The sequence below is a fragment of the Hyperolius riggenbachi genome, chromosome 10 (genome assembly GCF_040937935.1).
Source record: "Hyperolius riggenbachi isolate aHypRig1 chromosome 10, aHypRig1.pri, whole genome shotgun sequence".
Lineage (NCBI taxonomy): Eukaryota > Metazoa > Chordata > Amphibia > Anura > Hyperoliidae > Hyperolius > Hyperolius riggenbachi.
In genome coordinates this window covers 255,528,630-255,556,180 of record NC_090655.1, presented here as the reverse complement: position 1 = coordinate 255,556,180, position 27,551 = coordinate 255,528,630, and the positions used below count along the sequence as shown (strand labels likewise).

Below are 27,551 nucleotides of genomic sequence, written 5' to 3'. Positions count from 1 at the left end.
AAGCTGCACTGCTGCCGAAGAGACCACAGAGACCCCCACTGACCCGTCAGACAGAGCCAAAGACCAAGTTGCCTTGAAACCGCCAGAGTCCAAGTTGCAACCAAAGCTGCACTACTGCCGGAGAGACAAGAGACCCGCCAGGCAGAGCCAGAGATTAAGCTGCACTGCTGCTGGAGAGACCACAGAGTCCACCACCAACCCGCCAGACAGAGCCAGAGACCAAGCTGCCACCAAAGCTGCGCTGCTGCTGGAGAGACCGCAGAGACAACCACCGGCCCGGCAGACGGAGCCAGAGACCAAGCTGCTACCGAAGCTGCACTGCTCCTGGAGAGACCACAGAGACCACCACCGACCTGCCAGACAGAGCCAGAGAAGAACGCTGCCACCAAAGCTGCACTGCTGGTGGAGAGACCACAGAGACCACCATTGACCCGCCAATCGAACCAGAGACCAAGCTGCTGCAAAAGCTGCTGCTGGAGAGACCACAGAGACCCCCACCGACCCACCAGACAGAGCAAGAGACCAAGCTGTCACCAAAGCTGCACTGCTGCCGGAGAGAGCACAGAGACCACCACCGACCCGCCAGGAACAGCCAGAGACCAAGCTGCCACTAAAGCTGCACTGCTGCCGGAGAGACCACAGAGACCACCACCAACTAGCCAGACAGAGCCAGAGACCAAGCTGCCACCAAAGCTGTGCTGCTGCCGGGGAGACCGCAGAGACAACCTCCGATCCCCCAAAGACCAAGCCAGAGACCAAGCTGCCACCAAAGCTGCACTACTGCCAGAGAGAGCACAGAGATCACCACCAACCCACCAGACAGAGCCAGAGACCAAGCTGCCGCCAAAGCTGAACTGCTGCCGGACGGACCACAGAGACCACCACTGAGCTGCCAGACAGAGCCAGAGACCAAGCTGCCACAATAGCTGCATTGCTGCTGGAGAGAACACAGAGACCCCCCCCCCCCCCCCGACCCACCAGAGAGATCCAGAGACCAAGCTGCCACCAAAGCTGCATTGCTGCTGGAGAGACCACAGAGACCACCACCGACCCACCAGACAGATCCAGAGACCAAGGTGCCACCAAAGCTGTGCTGCTGCTGGAGAGACCACAGACACCACCGACTCTCCAGACAGAGCCAGGGACCAAGCTGCCTCCAAAGCTGCATTGCTACCAGAGAGACCACAGAGACCACCACCGACCCGCCAGACAGAGCCAGAGACCGAGCTGCCACCAAAGCTGCACTGCTGCCGGAGAGACCACAGAGGCCACCACTGAGACCTCCTGCCTCATCTTCTTACAGTAAGTAAATGGCCAGTGCCACTATATAATGGGGCCAGCCAAGGCATTACCTAGTTCTCTACAAAGGGGGCATTATCAGATTGAGATCAGATTCTCTACTAAAGGGGCACTATTGAGAGGCACTATGTACTGAGGGGGTATTACTACGAAGGGGGCTCTATACTGAGGTGGTCTTACCCTTACCTCCCATCTTTTTGAGATAAGAAGGAGGAACACTTAAGCCACGCCCCTCATCATTCCCCCAGCATTCCCCAAGTCACATAACATAAAGATTTCATAAGAAAATATGTTGTTTTATAATTCAAATTCCACTGGTCCTTAATAAAAATATCACTTTAAAGCATTTTCAGATTGAGATTCTCTACTAAAGGGGCACTATTGAGAGGGAGTATGAACTGAGGGGATATCATTACTAAGGGGGTTCTATACCAGTGTTACCAAATGTCCATCCCTTTCAGTCAGTCATCCGTCGAAAAAGAACTAAATTCTGTGATGTCTTCTGCGCAATGTGCGCACAGTGGTTACAGATCTTGGGCAGCCATGCCAGAGACATCAGGTTGTCTCCTCCCTTGCTCTATACGTACCAGTGCCTCTCTCTAGCCATTTCTCTCTCTATGAACATTTGCGAAGGGTTACTGACTTTGCCATTTTTCTGGCCACACCCACCTTTAACAACTCCCAAAGAACGTATTAAATGTCCTATCTTGAGGCAATGTGCCTGGCTTCATGTATTTTTAATGTAACTGACCCTTGTAGCCAGGGTTTAATCCAGTTAGTGCACTCACCCCTTTCCCTGTCTTGTGACCATTGTCAGCATGCACACAGCTTATGCTGCTATATTTACATTAGCAGTGCCAACCTATTAGCATTTTTGGACTGAAATACCGTAAGAGACACTAGGGTTGGGGTCTTGGCATGCTACTACATACACTCATTGGTGCTCCTCCAATCATTGTTTGTGGTCTATTGAGTGTCTCAGGAGTGTGAACACGATGTCTACCTCGGAAGATGCTATGGTATTAGATGTCTTTTGTTACAGCCACCAGCAAGCCAATGAGATAGTGACATCCTCAAACAAATCAGATTATAATTATTATTATTCCTCAGAGATGTAAAGCTGCCATATGGATGTGGCTCCATAATAACAGGAAGTGTCAATTTATTGCACCAGACTCATAGCTCCCAGCTGTCCCTCTTTTGAAAGTAACAGTCCCCCTTTGGAAACCCAATCCCTTTTTCTAACTCATGTAAATATATGTATTTTTCTACTAAAAATGAATTTGACTCTAACTTTTATTCCCACCCTTTACATTGTTATATTTCTTACTTTCAAATGTTAATATGAAGGGGAATGAACTAGGATAGAAAGGACCAGTGTGGTTTAAATTACCAAACAACATATCAACATATTGTTCTTATAAAATCTTTATGGTATGTGTGACTAAGGGTGTGTCAGCGGCGTGATCAAGGGAGTGTCAGGGGCGTGGCTTAAGTGTCCCTTTTTCTTACCTCAAAAAGGTGGGAGGCATGCCAGAGAAAGAGGCAGAATTACTGGAGAAATTGTCTGGACTTGGATGTCCACTTAAAGAGAACCTGAACTGAAAATAAAAAGTCAAAATAAAAATACACAGGTACTCATACTTAACTCCCATGTAGTCTGCTCATCAATCTATTTCTCCTGTCCTGCGTCCTATTTGTCCACTGTGATCAATGGAATTCTCTGTCCTCCATTTTGAAAATGGCCTTTGCCCCATAACAGCTTCCTGGTCAGCACACTGTTAAACTGTAATATCACCCGCTTGAGCCATAGGGAAACATGGAAATTACCTTGCATATTAAGCTGTAACTGACAGCTGCTGATATATAACTGACAGCAACTGGTATATTTTAGTTCTAACAAAATCTTGTCAGAACTGGAAGGGATCACTGTAAGAAGAAAATAGTGAGCTTCTGAGAGGAACTGATGGTGAGGTTAGTATGTAATGTTCATTTGCAGCTACATCATGTGTTTATTTTACATAATTTTACTCAGTTCAGGTTCCCTTTAAAGGACAACTGTTGTGAGAGGTATACGGAGGCTGCCATATTTATTTCCTTTTAAGCAATACCAGTTGCCTGGCTACCCTGCTGATGATCTACCTCTAATGCTTTTAGCCATAGACCATGGACAAGCAGGCAGCAGATCAGGTGTTTCTGCCATGATTGTCAGATCTGACATATTAGCTGCATGCTTGTTTCTGGTGTTATTCAGGCACTACTGCAGCCAAATAGACCAGCAGGGCTGCCAGGCAACTAGTATTGCTTAAGAGGAAATAAATATGGCAGCCTCCATATACCTCTCACTACAGTTGTCCTTTAATCTCTTCATATCTCTCCTGGGACTCTCAGTCTCTTGTGGCCGTGCTCCTCCCCCCAGCAGCTGACAGACTGGTAGCTGGGAAATGGAAGTCCTCTCCTCCCTCCACCATCACTGAGCATATGGGAAGTATCCTGGAAATCAGGTGACTGGACGGGGTCACAGCTTGGATGTAGAATCCAATGGACACTATTGGACAGATTTGATATCCTTGGTGAAGACATGACCATTCAGGTGCCAAGTTTCATGCAAGCATCAGAAATTAGTAATGGGAAAGAAGTAAAGGAAGAAACAGATTGTGGTAAGCATGTCTGCTGCTCCATGATGTAGGTAATGTCACATTTATTTGAAGTTGCCATAAAGCATGTCTGTAGTTACACATGTAGGCACAATTACCTGCCCCCCCCCCTCTCCCCTCTCCCCCCCATAGAGCATCAAACTGAAGTGGTCTTCCTCCCTAGGGTGTCTGGATACAGTGATGAGGCCAGTGCAGCGCAGTGCTCCTCCAATCCACACTGGCAGCTGTAACCCATAGGAAAGTTATCTGATATCTACATATGGAAGCTTAGGGGAGACAGAGGGGTGAAGTTCCTGATTGCAGGGGGAGTGGCGATAGCAGGAGATTGTAATATTGGAAGCAGGGCTGGGCAAGGTAGATCATCACCCAGGGTGAAGTGGTAGAGAGGGAGAGAGATGGGCTAGGGTTAGAGCGCAGAGCAGAAGGGTGAAATATCTTACCTCTCCAGGGTCCACAGAGGACACGTGCGACCCGTCCTCATCCTTCCAGGTTCTAGGTTCCATCTCTATGGTGCCAGTGCTGTCTGTGATATGATGGCAGATGCACCATAGGAACTGCAGAAAAATGAGGAGAAAAACCACCTGGACACCGGGAGCCTGTTCTGGTGTATTATTGTAAGTCAGTTGGCTAGGGTAAGAGTAGATATACTCACAAGTATTGGTTGCTCAATGAGGCAATGACTCATCTGTGCTTGTGAGGAAGTCCCGTCCCCACTCGGTCATTAAAGTAATGGTCGCTGCTCCTTAAAAAGGCTTCAATTCACAAAGGTGAAGTAGAAAAACCCCACTGTGTGGGGTGAATATCAGGCTACTAGGAAGAAAGGAGGCACCCTTGGAGATGGTGGATGCGTATATATATATATATATATATATATATATATATATATCAGAAGTTGATCAAAAAATATCTTGCCTACCTTACACAAGGAGACATCTGTTTAATAAAAGAATATAGGTATTTATTAACGATCAGCACTTCAGACAACACGTTTTGCAGCTTAAACTGCTTCCACAGGTCAAATAGGGTGCTCAAAAAAAGATAGTAGTGTTCCTGGGTGTCAATTAAGCTACTATCTCCTTGTGTAAGGTAGGCAAGATATTTTTCAAACAATTTCTGACACACACACACACACACAATATATATATATATATATATATATATATATATATATATATATATATATATATATATATATATATATATATATACACACACACACACGTATCCACCATCTCCAAATGCGCCTCTTATCTTCCTAGTATCCACATGCACCATAGAGACGGGACACTGAGGAGTAGGGATGAACGCACACCATTTTGTAAGAAGGGAGACTGTACTCACTTGTGCCCAGCAGGGGGCCTCTGCAGAGACCGTTAAATAATCTGGATGTCCAGGACCATCTGCTGTGTGACAGGAAGTGTCGGGAGGTTGGAGCACAGCATGGGACAGGAAGTGTCGGGAGGTTGGAGCACAGCATGGGACAGGATGTGTTGGGTGGTTGGAGCACAGCATGGGACAGGAAGAGTCGGGAGGATGGAGCACAGCACGGGACAGGAAGTATCGGTAGGATGCGCCCTTTTTCAAAGTCATGACACCATTAGATTTGTATATCTAGTTGTAATCTTTTTCTCATTATATTGTGTTTAGATATCTTGTATAATTATTGAATGATTAACTATATTGAGGTGATGTTTCCTCACCCCCCCCCCCCCGCCCCCCCCCCATGTATTCTCTTGCTAGGTGGAATGTTTGTAGCAGCGCAGGGACAGACTTGACTTTGCACAGTCTATGTACAGGTTTGTTTATGCATCAGTGAATGATACTATATTATGAACCCTGAGACACTGTGGTACCCAGAAATCCTGGCAAAACATGTAAGGATCCCCAGATAATGTATCAATATGTATATATGAATTTTTTTTATGAGTGTGGGAAATGAAAAAAAAAATGATGTGGGGTCCCCCATCCAGAGCCTCTTTAACTCCATGTGGGCTGGGATAACCAGAATGTGGCTTTGCACCCTGAGCTATACCAGCCTGCATGGTCCATGGTATGGGGGGGGGCTCTGGGGGAAAGGGGCAGCCAAGCCTTCCCCTCCCCCAGAGACCTTGTCCAATCCATGGACAAGGGGCTCTCCCCACTACCGGTGCCCCAGGAGGTGCATGGTGGCATCTGGGAGTCCCCTTTAAGAAGGGGACTCAAAGATACCAGCTCCCCTCCTAGGAGACATGAGTATAGGGGTACAAAGTACCCCTTACCCATTTCCACAAAGGGTTAAATAAAATAAAAACACAACAAAAAGTCCCTTATTTTTTATTATTATTTAGTGTTTATATAGCGCCGACATCTTCCGCAGAACTGTACAGAGTATATATATTCTTGTCACTAACTGTCCCTCAGAGGAGCTCACAATCTAGTCCCTACCATAGTCATATGTCTATGTATGTATTGTGTAGTGTATGTATCTACTGGTCACCCGTGAAGAGGGCCTTTAGTGGCCATAGCCAGGGTCATAACTACAAATCATGCCCCCTCCCCCCCGAATAATTTATATGGGGTCCCTTAAAGGATACCACAGCCCACAGGCTGTGGTAAAATAAATGCAGCATGTGTAGGGGAAAAAAAAGGACATACTCACCGCTCCCCTGGCTCCCAGCCGTCGGGTCCCGCTCGTCTGCTACAGCTCCCGGTACCGGCCGACTCATCTGACCCCTGACCCAGACATACTGCACTGCGCATGCGCAGTATGTCCAATCATCTTCCCTTCTGCCGCCGCATCATGACGGCAGAAGATCGGACACTCCCCCGCCTCCTCCCTGCCCAGCGTGTGCGCTCCACTAATCAAGCTAGCGTGACATGCTAGCTGGAGTCATGCTGGGAGCGGCGATTTGGAGAGAGAGTGGAGGGGGAGTGAGTTGGGATGGACGGGAAGCGGGCCTGTGGGCTGTGGTATCCTTTAAGGTTCACAAACTTTCCTTTCCTTCTTCTCTGTGACCCTCCCAGCCTTGGGGCCCGTCTCACACCCCTTCCCTGGCCTCCCCTGGTGACCCTCCCAGCCTTGGGGACCGTCTCACACCCCTTCCCTGGCCTCCCCTGGTGACCCTCCCAGCCTTGTTCCCATCTCACACCCCTTCCCTGGCCTCCCCTGGTGACCCTCCTAGCCTTGGGGCCCGTCTCACACCCCTTCCCTGGCCTCCCCTGGTGACCCTCCCAGCCTTGTTCCCATCTCACACCCCTTCCCTGGCCTCCCCTGGTGACCCTCCCAGCCTTGTTCCCATCTCACACCCCTTCCCTGGCCTCCCCTGGTGACCCTCCTAGCCTTGTTCCCATCTCACACCCCTTCCCTGGACTCCCCTGGTGACCCTCCTAGCCTTGTTCCCATCTCACACCCCTTCCCTGGACTCCCCTGGTGACCCTCCCAGCCTTGTTCCCATCTCACACCCCTTCCCTGGACTCCCCTGGTGACCCTCCCAGCCTTGTTCCCATCTCACACCCCTTCCCTGGACTCCCCTGGTGACCCTCCCAGCCTTGGGGACCGTCTCACAAGGGTCATAAAACAAGTGTGGCCATCAGGATCTTCACACCCATAATAAGTGTAGTCACAAAACACCTGATCTGGGTTATTAGAGAAAGGGTAGGTTAGCAGTTGGGGCCCCCTCACAGCTCTGGGCCCCTCTGCAGTCACAGGGGCTGCTCCCCCTAGTTACGTTTCTGGCCGTTCACCTGAAGTACTGAGTCTGCCGGGAGAAAAGCACAAGATCAATGTTTTGTGTCTTGTCAAAAGAGGGAAGTGTTCTGGATACAAGTGTGGAAAGCCCTTAGTCCAGAACGCCCGAATAACAGCTGGAAAAAGTTTACTGGCACACAGATTTTCTTTTACTCAGTTTATATCCTCATAAAATCATTCATTCTTCCACTGGTTAATTTAATGTAAGGACACTTGGGCCGTTACGGACAGTCCCTATAGTTATAGAGATAGAGTTGGTCGCTCTTAAAGATAAAAAACTGTGTAGTCAGTTAGAGTGCCCCTTTAGGAGGCTCTTTTGTGTAGAGACACGTATATATCTATCTATATCTCTCTATCTCTCTATCTCTCTATCTCTCTACCTCTCTACCTCTCTACCTCTCTATCTCTCTACCTCTCTATCTCTCTATCTCTCTATCTATCTATATCTATATCTATATCCATATATCTATATCCATATCCAGTTGTAATGGAGGTCTTTGCTTATCCCCCACTCTGACAGTGTGTCAGAGTGGTGTAGCTATTCCACATCAAATGTATCTCACACAATAGGGGACAGTTGTATTGCTCATGCTCAGTCAATGTCACATCATACATTCGACCTGCATTGCTCATGATTGAAATACATCCTGTCACATAGATGATACATATATACAGTTGACATAAAGTGCACCCCCCACCAGCAAAGTTTCCCCCAGCAATAGCCCCAGTTAGAGCACAAAACATGTCAGAACTTTCATATACAAGCACTTTGTAATATAGCACTTCGTCACTTTGCTACCTCAGCATTATCTAGGTGACAGGATGTATTTCAATCATGAGCAATGCAGGTCGAATGTATGATGTGACATTGACTGAGCATGAGCAATAAAACTGTCCCCTATTGTGTGAGATACATTTGATGTGGAATAGCTACACCACTCTAACACACTGTCGGAGTGGGGGATAAGCAAAAACCTCCATTACAACCGGATAGAGATATAATATATATATATAGAGAGAGAGAGATATACACACGTGTCTCTACACAAAAGAGCCGCCTAAAGGGGCACTCTAACTGACTACACAGTTTTTTATCTTTAAGAGCGACCAACTCTATCTCTATAACTATAGGGACTGTCCGTAACAGACCAAGTGTCCTTATATTGTTTTCCCTGGTATACATCATCTCGGAAAGTGTATGTGGTTAATTTAATACAGACCACTTTATAATTTTATTGATGTCTTTACCTTTAACCATTTCCTGCCCCATGACGTGAAAATAAGTTACTGCACTCTCCTCTCTACAAAATCCTAGATAACGCTGTTTATAGCATTTTTATCTGCTCCAAAAAGAACAGCAAACTCCTCTCCTCCCCCCAAGATCAATTCAAGATTCAATTCCTGGAGAAGACAGATGTAACACACGAGTAGGGTATACAATGTGTTACTAATAAACGATGAAAACAAATTAACTGTTTAAATAAATAGGAGAGATAGACAAATAAAATGTGTGGGTTTAATGTACAATAGAACTATATAATAATAATAATAATAATTGCAGTATTTGTATAGCGCCTTTCTCCTGTCGGACTCAAAGCTCTTGCGAGGCAGCCACTAGAGCGCACTCAGTAGGCAGTAGCAGTGTTAAGGAGACTTGCCCAAGAAACTCCTTACTGAAATAGGTGCTGGCTTACTGAACAGGCAGAGCCGAGATTTGAACCCAGGTCTCCTGTGTCAGAGGCAGAGCCCTTAACCATTACACTTTCCAGCTGTAATGCATGAAAGTGGATATATTGCGTTTTTAAAATTTTCTCCCCATTTTCCTTTTAAAATGCTTAGAAAATTAAGTTGTGTGTGTGTGTGCCTATACATATATATGTGTGTGTGTGTGTGTGTGTGTGTGTGTGTGTGTAGGTGTGTGTGTAGGTGTGTGTGTGTGTAGGTGTGTGTAGGTGTGTGTGTGTGTAGGTGTGTGTGTGTGTGTAGGTGTGTGTGTGTGTGTGTGTGTGTGTGTGTGTGTGTGTGTGGGGGGGGTGTGTGTGGTGTGTGTGGGGTGTGTGTGTGTGTGTAGGTGTGTGTGTGTGTGTGTAGGTGTGTGTGTGTGTGTGTAGGTGTGTGTGTGTGTGTAGGTGTGTGTAGGTGTGGTGTGGTGTGGTGTGTGTGTGTGTGATAATTATTGAGAAAGTTATTGCCAAAATAATCAGAGCTGAGCTAAACTGTAAAAACGACCAGGGTAGAGAAGTGGTTAATTCATATACTTATGTCATTTCATCTAGGACCACTAGGTGGCAGTACAGCCAGCGGGAGACTCCCACACTGCATGGTACTTGGGGGGTTAAACTGCTCTGTAAATGTTTCCTCCTTTATGACCACATAGGCCACAACAGAAATCCACATATACAGTATGCCCTTCACAGGTTTGTTTGTCAAGTGGTGTGTGCTGGAAGTAAGCTCACCTGCTCACCTGCAAACAGGGATGCATATCAGATCCCAGCCACTAGGTGCCACCGGGCACGTCTAAAAGTCCTAGAAGGGAAAACAGTTCTCCAGTCAGAATCCTGAGCTGGTGGGTTGCCATGGGCAACCACTTGCTGAGGCGTGACACCTCTCATGTCTAGCAAGGTGTATTTTATGTCCAAGACATTGCCCACACTGAGTACAGGAATAGGATTTCTCACTGGTGAGTTCTCTCATGTCCGCCAAGGTCTGAATTCACTCCAAATCACTTCCCACCCTCAGCACATGCATGGGTCTTCTCAACAGTGTGGGTTTTCTTATGTCTGGTAAGCGTTTCTTTGTAAATATAACATTTCCCACACTCAGTACATGAATAGCGCTCACCAGTGTGAGACCTCTTATGTTTGAGAAGTTGTGATTTCTCTGCAAAACTTTTCCCACACTGAGAACATGAATAAGGTTTCTCACCAGTGTGAGCTCTCTCATGTTGGACAAGTGTTCCTTTCTGTCCAAAACATTTCCCACACTCAGCACATGAATAGGGCTTCTCACCAGTGTGAGTTCTCTCATGTATGACAAGGCTTCCTTTCTCTCTAAAACATTTCCCACACTCAGCACATGAATAGGGCTTCTCACCAGTGTGAGATCTCTCATGTATGACAAGGCTTCCTTTGTGCCCAAAACATTTCCCACACTCAGCACATGAATAGGGCTTCTCACCATTGTGAGATCTCTTATGTATGACAAGGTGTCCTTTCTGCCCAAAACATTTCCCACACTCAGCACACGAATAGGGCTTCTCACCAGTGTGAGTTCTCTCATGTCTAGCAAGGTCTCCTTTCTCTCCAAAACATTTCCCACACTCAGCACATGAATAGGGACCCTCACTAGTGTGAGATCTCTTATGTCTGACAAGGTGTCCTTTCCGCCCAAAACATTTCCCACACGCAGAACATGAAAAGGGCTTCTCTCCGGTGTGAGATCTCTCATGTAAGACAAGGGTTGATTTACGTCCAAACCATTTCCCACATGTGGAACAGGAATAAGATCCTCCAGCAGTGGCAGAGCTGTGCTGGGTAGGAGGCCCCTCGGGGTTAGACAGGTGAGGGAAGTCTGGAGGAATATTTGGGGTAACCAGGATATCTGCAGGAGACTCTTGTCCAATGTCATCATCATCCGTTGTAGAGTCTATGGATACAGAGAGACAAATCTCTGCAAATAGAGAAACATCATCACTTCCTGTTAGAGAATTGTGAGGGGAGGAACAATTATCATTAGGGAGGGTCAGTGAGCTGCTGATAATTCCAAGTTGATTCAGTTTTAAAATGGATCAGATGCAGCAGCTGCATCGCTTTGCATATAATTAGCACCATCTCAGAGTTATTAGCATGTCACTGACCCTCACTAGTTATCACCAAACACAGGAGAAAAAGTAAATCCAATAGAAACCACACCACTACTACCAAGTAGCGAAGTACAAAAACGAGCTTTATTTGATACACATGTATGAACATATAAAACAATAAAACATATAAAGCAGCGTATAGGTGTACATAATGTACTGAAAAAAACAAACTATGAAGCAATAAATATGAGCCACCATTCACAGGTAAACAAGGTACCAAAGCACCGCGTGGGTCAGAAATAATCACTAATACATGGCTAATGCCACAAACTATGAGGTATCAGATAAAGCTATTATGGCCTGGTGATCCAAGGAAGAGCAGCATGCAGAGGTGAAAGAGGAGGGAAAGTGAGGAAAGAGAGGCGTAACAAAGGACTTGTCCAGAAGAGGCCGCTTAGCCAGTGAATTGCGATGGCCCAGAGCGGGGGGCTCACATCAGCCCACCCTTCACCATTGTGTTGTTGCCTGGTAAGTCCCTCATCTTGTTGCACCGCTGTGCGCCTTACACTATGGTTCTCAAGCACCGCCTGTCGCTATTTACACTCATCCTCCGTTTCCTCTAACAGCACACTGTGGTGGGACTCTCCTGGCTGCATTGCCTCCTTACTCCTCTATTTCCTCACATTCTCTCCCCTTCACCTCCGCATGCTGCTCTTCCTTGGATCACCAGGCCATAATAGCTTTATCTGATACCTCATAGTTTGTGGCATTAGCCATGTATTAGTGATTATTTCTGACCCACATGTTGCTTTGGTACCTTTTTTACCTGTGAATGGTGCCTCATATTTATTGCTTCATAGGTTTTTTTTTTTTGTAGACTATGTACATCTATATCTAGTATCTAGTATGTAGCAAGGAAATGAGCAGCGCTACTTAAAAACAGACTAGTGCCTACCTGCAAAAGAGTGCAAGCCCCACTTGTGGGGTTGAATACACACCTAGCATACACATTACCTGTCTACCACTAGAGGAGGATGTTGGTTTCCATTAACAGCTTGCATGCAACCTATTAAGTACTCGTCCCTCCCACTGCGAAGAAGTCAATCCTCCATGGGAGGGGCCTAACACTAACTAAATCCTAACCTATGTATATGCATAGCCTGGGTGCGGCTAATCAAATAAAATCAAAAATTGAAAATTGCGCAAAAGGTGGATCAGCGCAACACCAGGCCGCCTCCGAATGGCCTCCATCAGAGATGCGCTGTGCCCCCCCAGGAACTACAAACGCACCTTAAACCCAAACAGAAGCTCTGCATATACACCAAAAGCATGGCTGTTAAGTGGGAGCAGCTGACCAAAAACGAATTACATTAGTACATAGCAAGGAAATGAGCAGCGCTACTTAAAAACAGACTAGTGCCTACCTGCAAAAGAGTGCAAGCCCCACTTGTGGGGTCGAATACACACCGAGCATACACATGACCTGTCTACCACTAGAGGAGGATGTTGGTTTCCATTAACAGCTTGCAAGTGGGGCTTGCACTCTTTTGCAGGTAGGCACTAGTCTGTTTTGCGTTGCTCATTTCCTTGCTATGTACTAATGTAATTCGTTTTTGGTCAGCTGCTCCCACTTAACAGCCATGCTTTTGGTGTATATGCAGAGCTTCTGTTTGGGTTCAAGGTGCGTTTGTAGTTCCTGGGGGGGCTCAGCGCATCTCTGATGGAGGCCATTCGGAGGCGGCCTGGTGTTGCGCCGATCCACCTTTTGCGCAATTTTAAATTTTCGATTTTATTTGATTAGCCGCACCCAGGCTATGCATATACATAGGTTAGGATTTAGTTAGTGTTAGGCCCCTCCCATGGAGGATTGACTTCTTCGCAGTGGGAGGGACGAGTACTTAATAGGTTGCATGCAAGCTGTTACGGAAACCAACATCCTCCAGTGGTAGACAGGTCATGTGTATGCTCGGTGTGTATTATATCCCACAAGTGGGGCTTGCACTCTCTTGCAGGTAGGCACTTGCCTGTTTTTAAGTAGTGCTGTTCATTTCCTTGCTATGTATCTTGGAATTCAGCCAATTAAATGTACTTCCTGATAAATGAGACTGGCTGCATACAATTTGCATACAAGTGCAGAGCTATTTGCATCTCATTGACCTCCCTACACGTAAAGCATTGGCCACACATGGAAAAGCAGTAAATTGTACAGATTAATGAGACATTGGAAGCAATGTGTATGTACTTATAGCAAGAGTTCTGTGTTCTGTTTGTAGAGCAATGTGGTGTCACTCACACATCCTTATTACCACTAGTAGACCCAAGCCCATTTAAAAAGGCGCTCTAGGTCTCTTATTACCGCCGCCAGTCACTGCGCATGGGCACACGCAACTGCCCGCCCACCCACCTCGCTCCCTGGTCCCTCCAGCTGTCCGTTACTGCACACATGTGCAGTAACAAAATAACAGGGACGCTGCATAACTGCTGGACGCAGCGACACATGCTCATTATTATATAGGATTGTATCCTCCTGTCACTCATATGCCCCTTGTAATGTACATTTTTCTTTCTCTTGTTCCCATTTGTGCAAATAAAGGAAATAAATACCAAATTACCATTATCAGCTTACCACAGGCTTGTAAAGCTAGATTAAACCACATATGGTAGATTTTATTGGTTAAAATAATAAGTGATTATAGCTACATGTGACATTATAGTCGCTCTCAGAGTAGGAGAGTCCTGGCCTGATAAGCATTGTATCTCTACTGTGAGATGTAGCGGGATCTCACTCTCCACAGAACAGAACATCCACCCTCTCCAAAGAACAGAACAGGGTGCTCCAAATCTATCAGGGTGTCTGTACTGTTATTGTTACTAAGCTGTCACCAAACACAATCATGAATGGTCGTTTTTTGAGATGGCAAAAATCTAACATGAGCACATAGCATAACCCCTAATATGGCCAGTCTGTGAGCAGTGACAGGCATAACAGCAATACAGATACACATTATTCTATATTTACTGCTGATTACTCACCTGTTCTGCCCTCTGTAACAGTGTCCTCTTCTTTACTTGTCCTCATCATGTCACCCTCCTCCATAGACTGCTGATCTCTCTGTACATATGTCTCTTCTTCCTCTTTACTTGTCCTCATCATGTCACCCTCCTCCATAGACTGCTGATCTCTCTGTACATATGTCTCTTCTTCCTCTTTACTTGTCCTCATCATGTCACCCTCCTCCATAGACTGCTCATCACTCCTCACATATGTCTCTTCTTCCTCTTTACTTGTCCTCATCATGTCACCCTCCTCCATAGTCTGCTGATCTCTCTGTACATATGTCTCTTCTTCCTCTTTACTTGTCATCATGTCACCCTCCTCTATAGACTGCTCATCACTCCTCACATATGTCTCTTCTTCTTCCTCTTTAATTGTCCTCATCATGACACCCTCCTCCATAGACTGCTGATCACTCCTCACATATGTCTCTTCTTCTTCCTCTTTACTTGTCCTCATCATGACACCCTCCTCCATAGACTGCTGATCACTCCTCACATATGTCTCCTCTTCTTCCTCTTTAACCACTGCACTTCCATGTAGAAGTTCTGGATCCTAAGTGCACAAAGTGAGAAATAATATAAAATGAGAACACAGATAACAGCATACACAAAAGGAAAGAATGTGTCGCAGTTTGACGTCTCTAATGACCCTCAGTTTCATCTACCTGATAATGGTGGGGGATGGTATGATCTTCTTGTGGACAATCCCTGGAATAAAGAGGACCTGTACATCTCTCTGGTGGGTCTTTGTTACTGGATCCACCTGTAGGAAACACGCACAGTAAATTCATAGTTTCTGTCTTTAGCAGATGATGGGAATATCCAAGTGGACCCTCCATACTGCTCCCTTCTGTACAAGAAATGATAGTCTCCTCTTACCCGGTGATGTGAGGGGCGGTTGATTCTCCACCATGGTGTCCTTGTAGAGGTCCTTGTGTCCTTCTATATATAGCCACTCCTCCATGGAGAAATAGATGGTGACATCCTCACACCTTATAGGAACCTGACACACATGATACCATTACCACCTAGACAAATCTCTTGTATTACTGGATAATGTCCCATAATTCCCAGCACTGCTCACCTCTCCTGTCAGCAGCTTCATCATCTTCCTGGTAACTTCCAGAATCTTCTCTTTGTGTCCATTACATGGCAGGGAGTGAGGTGGGGGCACTGTGATGGTAACATGATCCCCAAACTTCCCCGGAGAAAAGCTCTGTATAGAGATACCAACAAGAATGTCACATGACACTCACAGAATCCTCATCCTTTCTCCATCAGCTGTGTGTTTTATTAAAATAGATAACACAGAGTGACATCATGTGAACTCCCAGAATCCTCCTCACCTCTTTTTAGTCCAGTGTGTGTTATAGAATTCGAGATTTGGCTTGGGCATATTATGTTAGTAAAATTGACAATTTAACAGAAATTACTTTATGCACTCTGTACGCTTCCCATGGTGCTCACACTTCAGGATCTATCCTTGAAGCAAAAATCCTGCTTCACCTTTATCTGGGGGAAGATGTAGCCTAGAGTTACCAGACAAACACTAGACAGGAGTAAGGGTGATATAGGTTTGGGTGTTCCTAACCTCTTATATTACTACTAGATGGCACAACTACCGTATATAATCATGAATAAGCAGACATGTGTATAAGCTGAGGTACCCATGTATCCTTTAAAAACCAGGAAACAGTGATTGACTCGCATATAAGCCCCCTCTATAGTATAGACCTCTCCACAGTATAAATAGGAAGTTTTAGGTTCAGTACCACTTCAACCCTTCATTTGATTCATATGAGTGTATGGCTAGCAGGATAGAGATAAGGACAACACATCTGGACAGGCAGGCTGGCATGGCAAGGACCAGGACAACAAGTGCAGAATAGAATGGCTGGCTGGAAGGATAGGGAGAAGTACAACACATGTGGACTGGCAGGCCGATATAGCTGGACTGGTAAGCTGGTATGGCAGGGACAAGGACAACAAGTGCATACTAAAGTGTCTGGTTAGCAGTATAGGGAGAAGGACAGCACATGTGGACTGGTAGGCTGGGACAGGGACAAGTGCAGACTGAAGTGTCTGGCTAGCAGGATAGGGATAAGGAACAACACATGTGGACTGGACTGGTAGGCTGGCATGACATAGTGTGTAACCAGCACAAGGGGACTGACCTGTGTAAGGGATCGTGCAATGATCCCACACTCACGTGCTGCATCCCCCGCTGTCTCTTATGTCCCTTCACCCCCGTGGCAACATAGTGTGTAACCCAACACTAGGACTGACCTGTGTCCCCTGGGTAAGTTGTAGAGGAGAGAGAGAAATCGCCACTGCCCCACGGTGGATGCACAGTTCAAAATGGAGGTGCCATTTCCTTCAGGGTTCCCCGCTGTCTATTTCCATGGTTGCTCAGAAGCAGTGCGGTGTAGTGCCTCTCTGCCCCGCTCGCTGCCTCTTATGCCACCATCTAGTGGCACCTTGAGACACAGAAAGCAGAGCAGAGAGGCAAGGGAATCCCCAGAGCTGAACGTGACGCTGCTGCTCTCTACGATCTGCTACACCGCACTGCTTCTGAGCCACCACAGAAATAGGGGAGCCCTGGAGGAAACGGCAACTCCGCTTTGAACTGTACATCCAGCATGGGACAGTGACTATTTCACTCTCCGCTACAACTTAACCAGTGGACACAGGTCAGCCCTTGTGCTGGGTTACACACTATGTTGCCAGGGGTGAAGGGACATAAAAGACAGCGAGGGATGCAGAACATGACTGTAGGATAATTGCACGATCCCTTACACTCCACAATGACTAGTCGGGAGGGCACTCTGGGGATACTGACTCGCATATAACTCAAGAGGAGGCGGGGAAACCAATTGTGCTAGGGAACCTTCTGTGGCTCCACCCAAAAGAGAGAAAACCAATGACTGACCCAATTATAAAACACTATTTCAATTTGCCACAGGATATAATGTAAAGGTAGCCTACATGATTAATTTAAAAAAAATTTTTATATGATTATTATCAAACCTACCATACACCATTCAATTTTCAAAGCAATCAACCAGATTTTTTCAAAATACCTGATCACATTTTTCTCGAAAAAATGGAATAATCAATTGCTTTTAATTGTTTGGAAAAAAAAAAATTCAAAAAGGAAAACTGAACTATTTGATTGTGCCGTGTATGGGCACCTTAAAGTTTGAGCATGTCAAATCCAGCGCAGGAGATTTGGGCGCAGCCGGCACCACCATAGACCGTAATAGGAATTACGGCTATAGCAGCGCACAGGGAGTAACTTTGGCGCCGTTAGAAGACGGAGCTGAAGTTACTTTTAAAACACTAATTTGGCCTCCAGCAATAGCTGCCAGCCAAATTACATCATTCCCGGCCATCCACCTGGACCTGGAGGGGGAATAGTAATTAACGCCACCGGAACTTGTGCAGAAGCAGGGTGAGCCGAATATCGGCTGTATCCTGCGCCCAAGTCTACCGGCGGCGATATCATTCGTATGCCTTAAAAGTGGCCACAAAATAAACAATTTATTTTCAATTCAAAAATTACCATGCTGCCTCTATGATGGAGCTAATGTGCTGGTAGGGCAGTGATATCCATGTTATGTGAGCATGCTGCCCCTATGATGGAGCTAATGTGCTGGTAGGGCAGTGATATCCATGTTATGTGAGCATGCTGCCCATGTGATGGAGCTAATGTGCTGGTAGGGCAGTGATATCCATGTTATGTAAGCATGCTGCCCCTATGATGGAGCTAATGTGCCGGTAGGGCAGTGATATCCATGTTATGTGAGCGTGCTGACCCTATGATGGAGCTAATGTGCTAGTAGGGCAGTGATATCCATGTTATGTGAGCATACTGTCCCTATGATGAAGCTAATGTGCTGGTAGGGCAGTGATATCCATGTTATGTGAGCATGCTGCCCCTATGATGGAGCTAATGTGCTAGTAGGGCAGTGATATCCATGTTATGTGAGCATACTGCCCCTATGATGGAGCTGATGTGCTGGTAGGGCAGTGATATCCATGTTATGTGAGCATGCTGCCCATGTGATGGAGCTAATGTGCCGGTAGGGCAGTGATATCCATGTTATGTGAGCGTGCTGCCCCTATGATGGAGCTAATGTGCTAGTAGAGCAGTGATATCCATGTTATGTGAGCATGCTGCCCCCATAATGGAGCTAATGTGCTGGTAGGGCAGTGATATCCATGTTATGTGAGCGTGCTGACCCTATGATGGAGCTAATGTGCTAGTAGGGCAGTGATATCCATGTTATGTGAGCATACTGTCCCTATGATGAAGCTAATGTGCTGGTAGGGCAGTGATATCCATGTTATGTGACCATGCTGCCCCTATGATGGAGCTAATGTGCTGGTAGGGCAGTGATATCCATGTTATGTGAGCATGCTGCCCCTATGATGAAGCTAATGTGCCAGTAGGGCAGTGATATCCATGTTATGTGAGCATGCTGCCCCTATGATGGAGCTAATGTGCTGGTAGGGCAGTGATATCCATGTTATGTGAGCATGCTGCCCCTATGATGGAGCTAATGTGCTGGTAGGGCAGTGATATCCATGTTATGTGAGCGTGCTGCCCCTATGATGGAGCTAATGTGCTAGTAGGGCAGTGATATCCATGTTATGTGAGCATGCTGCCCCTATGATGGAGCTAATGTGCTAGTAGGGCAGTGATATCCATGTTATGTGAGCATGCTGCCCCTATGATGGAGCTAATGTGCTGGTAGGGCAGCGATATCCATGTTATGTGAGCGTGCTGCCCCTATGATGGAGCTAATGTGTCGGTGGGGAAGTGATATCCATGTTATGTGAGCATGCTGCCCCTATGATGGAGCTAATGTGCTGATAGGGCAGTAATATCAATGATACAGTGATGTGAAAAACTATTTGCCCCCTTCATGATTTCTTATTCTTTTGCATGTTTGTCACACTTAAATGTTTCTGCTCATCAAAAACCATTAACTATTAGTCAAAGATAACATAATTGAACACAAAATGCAGTTTTAAATGATGGTTTTTATTATTTAGTGAGAAAAAAAAACTCAAAACCTACATGGCACTGTATGAAAAAGAAATTGCCCCCTGAACCTAATAACTGGTTGGGCCACCCTTAGCAGCAATAACTGCAATCAAGCGTTTGCGATAACTTGCAACGAGTCTTTTAAAGCGCTCTGGAGGAATTTTGGCCCACTCATCTTTGCAGAATTGTTGTAATTCAGCTTTATTTGAGGGTTTTCTAGCATAACCCGCCTTTTTAAAGTCATGCCACAACATCTCAATAGGATTCAGGTCAGGACTTTGACTAGGCCACTCCAAAGTCTTCATTTTGTATTTCTTCAGCTATTCAGAGGTGGATTTGCTGGTGTGTTTTAGGTCATTGTCCTGCTGCAGCAACCAAGATCGCTTCAGCTTGACTTGACGAACAGATGGCCGGACATTCTCCTTCAGGATTTTTTGGTAGACAGTATAATTCATGGTTCCATCTATCACAGCAAGCCTTCCAGGTCCTGAAGCAGACAAACAACCCCAGACCATCACACTACCACCACCATATTTTACTGTTGGGATGATGTTCTTTTGCCGAAATGCTGAGTTACTTCTACGCCAGATGTAACGGGACACGCACCTTCCAAAAAGTTAAACTTTTGTCTCGTTGGTCCACAAGGTATTTTCCCAAAAGTCTTGGCAATCATTGAGATGTTTTTTTGCAAAATTGACGAGCCTTAATGTTCTTTTTGTTTAAAAGTGGTTTGCGCCTTGGATATGTGCAATGCAGGCCGTTTTTGCCCAGTCTCTTTCTTATGGTGGAGTCATGAACACTGACCTTAATTGAGGCAAGTGAGGCCTGCAGTTCTTTAGATGTTGTCATGGGGTCTTTTGTGGCCTCTCAGATGAGTTTTCTCTGTGCTCTTGGGGTAATTTTGGTCAGCCGGCCACTCCTGGGAAGGTTCATCACTGTTCCATGTTTTTGCCATTTGTGGATAATGGCTCTCACTGTGGTTCACTGGAGTCCCAAAGCTTTAGAAATGGCTTTATAAAATTTACCAGACTGATAGATCTCAATTACTTTTGTTCTAATTTGTTCCTGAATTTATTTGGATCTTGGCATGATGTCTAGCTTTTGAGGTGCTTTTGGTCTACTTCTCTGTGTCTGATAGCTCCTATTTAAGTGCTTTCTTGATTGAAACAGGTGCGGCAGTAATCAGGCCTGGGGGTGACTACAGAAATTGAACTCAGGTGTGATAAACCACAGTTAAGTTATTTTTAACAAGGGGGACAATCACTTTTTCACACAGGGCCATGTAGATTTGGAGTTTTTTTTTCTCACTAAATATTAAAAACCATCATTTAAAACTGCATTGTGTGTTCAATTATGTTATCTTTGACTAATAGTTAACGGTTTTTGATGATCAGAAACATTTAAGTGTGACAAACCTGCAAAAGAATAAGAAATCAGGAAGGGGCAACTAGTTTTTCACATCACTGTATGTGAGCATTCTGCCCCTATGATGGAGCTAATGTGCCGGTAGGGCAGTGATATCCATGTTATGTGACCATGCTGCCCCTATGATGGAGCTAATGTGCTGGTAGGGATGTGATATCCATGTTATGTGAGCGTGCTGCGCCTATGATGGAGCTAATGTGCTGGTAGGGCAGTGATATCCATGTTATGTGAGTGTGCTGCCCCTATGATGGAGCTAATGTGCTGGTAGGACAGTGATATCCATGTCATGTGAGCATGCTGCCCCTATGATGGAGCTAATGTGCTTGTAGGACAGGGATATCCATGTTATGTGAGCATGCTGAACCTATGATGGAGCTAACGTGCTGGTAGTGCAGTGATATCCATGTTATGTGAGCATGCTGCCCCTGTGATGGAGCTAATGTGCTGGTAGGGCAGTGATATCCATGTTATGTGACCATGCTGCCCCTATGATGGAGCTAATGTGTCAGTGGGGCAGTGATATCCATGTTATGTGAGCATGCTGCCCCTATGATGGAGCTAATGTGTCAGTGGGGCGGTGATATCCATGTTATGTGAGCATGCTGCCTCTATGATGGAGCTAATATACTGGTAGGGCAGTGATATCCATTTCCTGATGAACTGCTCACTATTCCATTGCAGAACTTAATGGCTGTAAAGAATTACTTCTTCCATGTATCTCTACAGCTCTGATACTGGTGTGTGGTGCTACACAGAGGGGAGAGGATGTAACGCACGGTCTTCAATTACATGTTACAATACATACAGATACAAGTGATGTCATGTGACCTCCCGGAATCCTTCTCACCTCTCCAGTCAGCAGATAGATGATCTCCAGGGTGAAGTTGAATATCCTCTCAGTCATGTGACTCTGGTCCTCATCCATCCGAAGTGATGTGGTCATGTGATCCATACAGGATGCTGCTGCCTTTTGATAAATAATAAAGGTTGTACAGTTGTCAGTGGTGAAACTACCGATACAGCATACCCCTTTCCCCATTGCTGTCACTTGTGGTTGGTAGAGCCATGCAGAGTATCACAGGAAAGCATAATAAGTTGGTTTATAGCTACCTGTGCACTATACTCACAGCGTGCTGCAGTCCTGTCCTCCCTCCTCCCTCTGCCTCCTCTCCAGCTGGGCTCCTCTCCTCTCCTCACATCCACCTCCCAACTGTTACCATTCCTGTGATGTTACAGCAGTGCTGGTAGTGGTAGATGGATGAGGATATGAGGAGAGGCAGAGACTGAGGCTAATGGGAGCAGAGGACAGGAGCACACAGTGACAGCTAGCTATAAACCAATGCAAATCCTTCCTGTTACTACTCTGCATGGAGGTGGGGGAAGGGAGCAATACTGGAGTGTGGACATGGCTATACTGGGAAAGAAATGGCATTACTAGGGTGAATAAACATCACATACTGCAGGATAATGGCAATGCTGAGGGACACAGGGGAGACATGGCTATACTGGATGGACATGTCTTATCTCTATGATATGATTGAACTGAATTATTACTAGGAAGGTGAGATACCAGCTATAATGTATGGCACATGGGGGGGGGGGGGGGGGGGCGGGGGGGGGGGCACTAGAAAACTAGCAAACAAGACCCAACTAGGGTTACTGCTACTGGCTTGTATGATCTAAGAGTGGGAGGGGTTTGTTATAATTTGCTTCCAAAATAGAACAAAGTTTGGGAAATGTAATGCAGATAAAAGAAGTAGACAATATTACATAGTTTAATACATGTGTTTAAATCACAGCCCTGAAGAGTCTTTAAGTATTACCCCACATATTATATGCAGCAAATGTTATCCTCCACAAATGAAATCCAACAAATGTTACCTGAATTGTGCCTGCCCCAGTATAGGCAGCAAATGTGCATAAAGTATTAAATACTTTAGTAGCCATATAGAAAACCTGAGATAAGATAATAAAAAGATAATATACATACCTGGGGCTTCCTCAAACCCCTCCAGGTTTATTACTCCCTCATCTTCTCATTCTTCTGCAACTGGCTCCGGAAAGTCCTCTGTTCCGGGCAGGGCTGTGGAGTTGGGAGTCTGAATCGAGGAGTCGGAGCAATTATGGGTACCTGGAGTCGGAGTTTTCATAAACTAAAGAAGTTGGAGTCGGGAGTAGGATGATTTTTGTACCAAATCCACAGTTCTGGTAACTATTAAACTAAGGAGTTGGAGTTGAGGAGTCAGAGCCATTTTGGTTTCCTGGAGTCAGAGTTGGAGTTGGTGGTTTCATAAACTGAGGAGTCAGAGTCAGATGATTTTTGTACCGACTCCACGGCCCTGGTTCTGGGGGCAACAGTGCATGTGCGGCCCGGCTGCATGCAAACTCCCATTGATGGAAGCATTCTCCGCCTATGCAGAACTACTGCGCTGGTGCAGAACGTGACATGGGAGTGCGCGCATCCGGACTGTGCCTGTGCAACCTGGCCCAGAATGGAGAATTTTCTAATGCCAGTTATGGACAAATCAGAAAGTAGATGGAGGAGCGATGAGCCTGGAGTGGGCTGGAGGAAGCTCTAGGTAAGTATATTTTTCATTATCCCATCCCAGATACACTTTAAGTCCCTCCCATAATGGAGCCTTCTGTACCCCAATAGCCACCCTCCCCCCAAAGTAAAAGTAGCCCAGTGTTCTCCCCAGGCTCTTTTAACTGGGTGCACCACCTGGCTAATTTTGGTGAGCACTCGGCTGTCATCAGCTTTCTTCCTTCTCCTATGCTGTAAGCAGAGTGGCACCGGTCCTGTGTTCCCCCATCCCAGCCACCCAGCTACTTTTTCATTCCACCTGGCTGGAAAAAACTTCTGGGGAGAACACTGGAGCCTTATGTCTTCCCAGTATAAGAAGCCTTATATCTCTTCCCTCCATTGCAGGTAGCCAGAGTGCCCCTTAGTATACATAGCCCCCTCCCCCCAGTGTACTTATCTAGATTCATCTTTCCCCTCCAGTATATGTGGCCAGAGTATCCCCCCGAAGTATAGGCAACTTGATTCCCCCCTAGTTTAGGTAGACAGAATTACAACTTAGTATAGAAAGCCAAAGTTCCTCCTAAGTATAGATAGCTAGAGTCCCCCTCTCTCTCACCTCTCCAGGCTTCTGGCATCTTCAGCTTGTTCTCCTCATTGCTGCCTAATGTCCGGAGTTCATTAGTGTAGGTGGTGTGTGACTGGCAGGCACGTATAGAGATGTCACATGATGAGAGACGCGCCTACAACAGCCATGGAGACCGGCTGGGAGTGGTGCTGGGTGAGGAGAAGCTGCGCCTGTGAGAGAACCTGCACAGGAGAGATCTCCACTTACAGCTCTGGAGGGGTGGCACTCGGGGCTTCTGGCTGGAGGATTACTGGGAAATGATGTGCAGCTACAAATTAAATACCAGCATCCGGGCTTTTTACATAAAACATGGACCTTGCCTCCAAATACCTGCTGGATGGCAACACTGGTCACTCACACCAGCTATGTAAAAGCCTTTTGTATGACAATTACTGCAAGGGGGATAATCAGGATAGCGACAGGTAGCAGGGCCGGCCTTAGGTTTCACAGCGCCCTGAGCGAAACCTGATTTTTGCGTGCCTACACACACACACACACACACACACACACACACACACACACACACACACACACACACACACACACACACACACACACAGGCCCATATGCAATTCCTTTTCTCCTGAGATATCTCCTAGGACAGTGGCTCCCAACCTTTTTTGACGTTGTTACACATCACGCCAAATGCTCAGATCTCTGTGACACTTCTCATATGTATAATAGAAAAAATACTATTAATAACCACAAATGGATGTATAGAGTGCATTATCTTAAATATACTTAAAAATGAAGGCTAGAACCTTTCAGGAATATTAATAAAAACAATTAGTGGGACAGTTAGCCCCCCCCACCATTTAAAATGACAAAGAAAGACACTTCGCACCACAAGTTATAGCCACAGTTTCCCCCCCTAAAAAAATAAACGCCCTCAGACTCAGTATAGGTAGGTGGCCAGGTATAAGTGCCATAGTATAGGATCTCATGTGTAGGTGCCCTAAATATAGGTTGCCAAACATAGGTGCCCCCAGTACAGGAAGTCAGTTGAAGGTCTCCATCCCCCCCCCCCCCCCCCCCCCCCATAGGTAGCCAGGCCTAGGTGCCTCCAGTACAGGTAGCCAGGTGTTAGTGCTCTCAGTAAAGGTAGCCAGCTATAGGTGCCCCCAGTATAAGAAATCAGGTGTAGGTGCCCTCAGTATAGGTAACCGGCTACAGGCGCCCCTTGGAAGCCGGTGCCCTGAGCGACCGCTCCAGTCGCTCATATCAAAGGCTATGGACAGGTGTACTATGACCTCCTCTGTAACAAAGTATGTCCACCCCGACCTCTGCTCTGCTCTCACAATATAACAATAATCTCACAATTACCTCTTCCAACATGTCTCCTCTTCACCTTGTGCAACTTCTCCTCCTGCTGTGACATCACTTCCTGTCTTTGACTTAATTACTTCCAGTCTGTGCGTTCCACCTGGGAGCGGTGAGGTCTCCATCTTGTGGTGAATAGGCTAACTGCAGCCTCTGTTTGTGAGCTCTCCTGCACTTATTATTTATTTATTTATTGTATTTATAAAGCGCCAACATATTACGCAGCGCTGGACATTAATTTAGGTTACAGACAATATTTAGGGTTGACAAACAGCAATATGACAATACAGGAATACAAGAAAACCAGATCACACAGCACAGTATGAGTACAAGGTAATGCTTAGTCAGTCACTGGATGGGAGCATGGAGTTAGGCAAGTTAGGTTCACTCAAATGCATAGCATGGGTGCACAGTAATAGAGGTGCATGATCAGGTAGGACACAAAAGGAGTGAGGACCTTGCCCAAAGGCTTACCATCTAGAGGGAGAGGTAGGGACACGAGAGGTAGGGGACCAGAGTTCGGCTGTGGGTTTAGAGCAATTGTGAGGGGTGGTAGGCAAGAGTGAAAAGGTGAGTTTTGAGGGCCTTCTTGAAGGTGTTGAAGGAGGGGGCTGCCCTAATGGGTAGAGGTAGGGAGTTCCATAGTGTCGGAGCGGCTCTTGAGAAGTCTTGGAGGCGTGCATGGGACTGGGTGATGCGGGGGACGGTCAGGCGAAGTTCATTGGAGGAGCGGAGTGAGCGGCTTGGTGTGTATCTCTGAGTAAGATCAGAAATGTAGGTTGGACAGGTTTTGTGGATGGATTTGTAGGTCAGACACAATATCTTGAATCTGATTCTGGACTGGATAGGAAGCCAGTGGAGGGATTCACGGAGGGGAGCCGCCCTGGTGGAGCGATGGGAGGAGTGGATAATTCTTGCAGCAGCATTCATGATGGACTGCAGTGGGGCTATTCGGGTCTTAGGGAGTCCAGACAGAAGGGCATTGCAGTAGTCGAGGCGGGAAATTATGAGGGCATGGATGAGGAGTTTGGTGGTGGCAGGGGTCAGGAAAGGGCGAATCTTACAGATGTTACGAAGGTGGAAGTTGCAGGACTTTGTGAGGTTTTGGATGTGGGGAGTGAAGGAGAGTGCGGAGTCCAGGGTGACACCCAGACAGCGGGCTTGAGAGGTAGGGTGAATAGTAGTGTGGTTAACAGTGACCTGCACATCTAGGAGGTCCAGGGATGACCGGGGTGGGAAGATCATAAATTCCGTTTTGTCTAGATTTAGTTTTAGGAACCTAGCGGACATCCAGGAGGAGATGGCAGATAGGCAGGAGGAGACCTTTCCATGGTAGTGGTGGATATGTCAGGGGTGTGGAGATAGATTTGGGTGTCATCTGCATACAGATGATAGTTAAAACCCATGGAGGAGATAACCTTGCCAATGGAGGATGTGTATAGGGAGAACAGTAGGGGGCCAAGGACCGAGCCTTGGGGGACTCCCACTGAGAGGTGGTTGGGGGTGGACGAGGACTCATTGAAGGAGGTCATGAAGGAGCGGTTGGAGAGGTAGGATGAAAGCCAGGTCAGGGCGAGATCGTGAATGCCCATGGATTGGAGGGACTGGAGGAGTAGGGGATGATCTACTGTATCAAAAGCTGCTGAAAGGTCAAGGAGGAGGAGAATGGTGTATTTACCTTCAGCTTTAGCTAAGGCAAGGTCATTGACCACTTTGGTGAGAGCCGTTTCGGTTGAGTGGGCAGGCCGAAATCCAGATTGCAGTGGGTCTAGTAGTGAGTTGGCATTGAGGTACTGGGTCAGGCGTTTGTGAACCAGACGCTCAAGGAGTTTTGAGGCGAAGGGGAGGAGGGAGATCGGGCGGTAGTTGGAGGGTAGCGAGGGGTCGAAGGAGGGTTTCTTGAGCAGAGGCAGTACAGTGGCCTGCTTGAAGTCTGAGGGGAAGGTGCCTGTGGATAGGGAGAGGTAAACATGGTAGTGAGGACTGGGGCCAGATCCGTGAAGTGAGGCTGAAGTAGATCAGAAGGGATAGGGTCAAGGGGGGAGGTAGTGGTATGGGAAGTCTG

The 27,551-nt window shown here is 46.5% G+C and overlaps 1 pseudogene; it reads right to left on the bottom strand.

The window, feature by feature from the left end:
• LOC137537110 (oocyte zinc finger protein XlCOF7.1-like) overlaps positions 1-25,508 on the bottom strand; it is a 58,269-nt pseudogene extending 32,761 nt beyond the window's left edge.
• Positions 25,509-27,551: the final 2,043 nt, after the last annotated feature.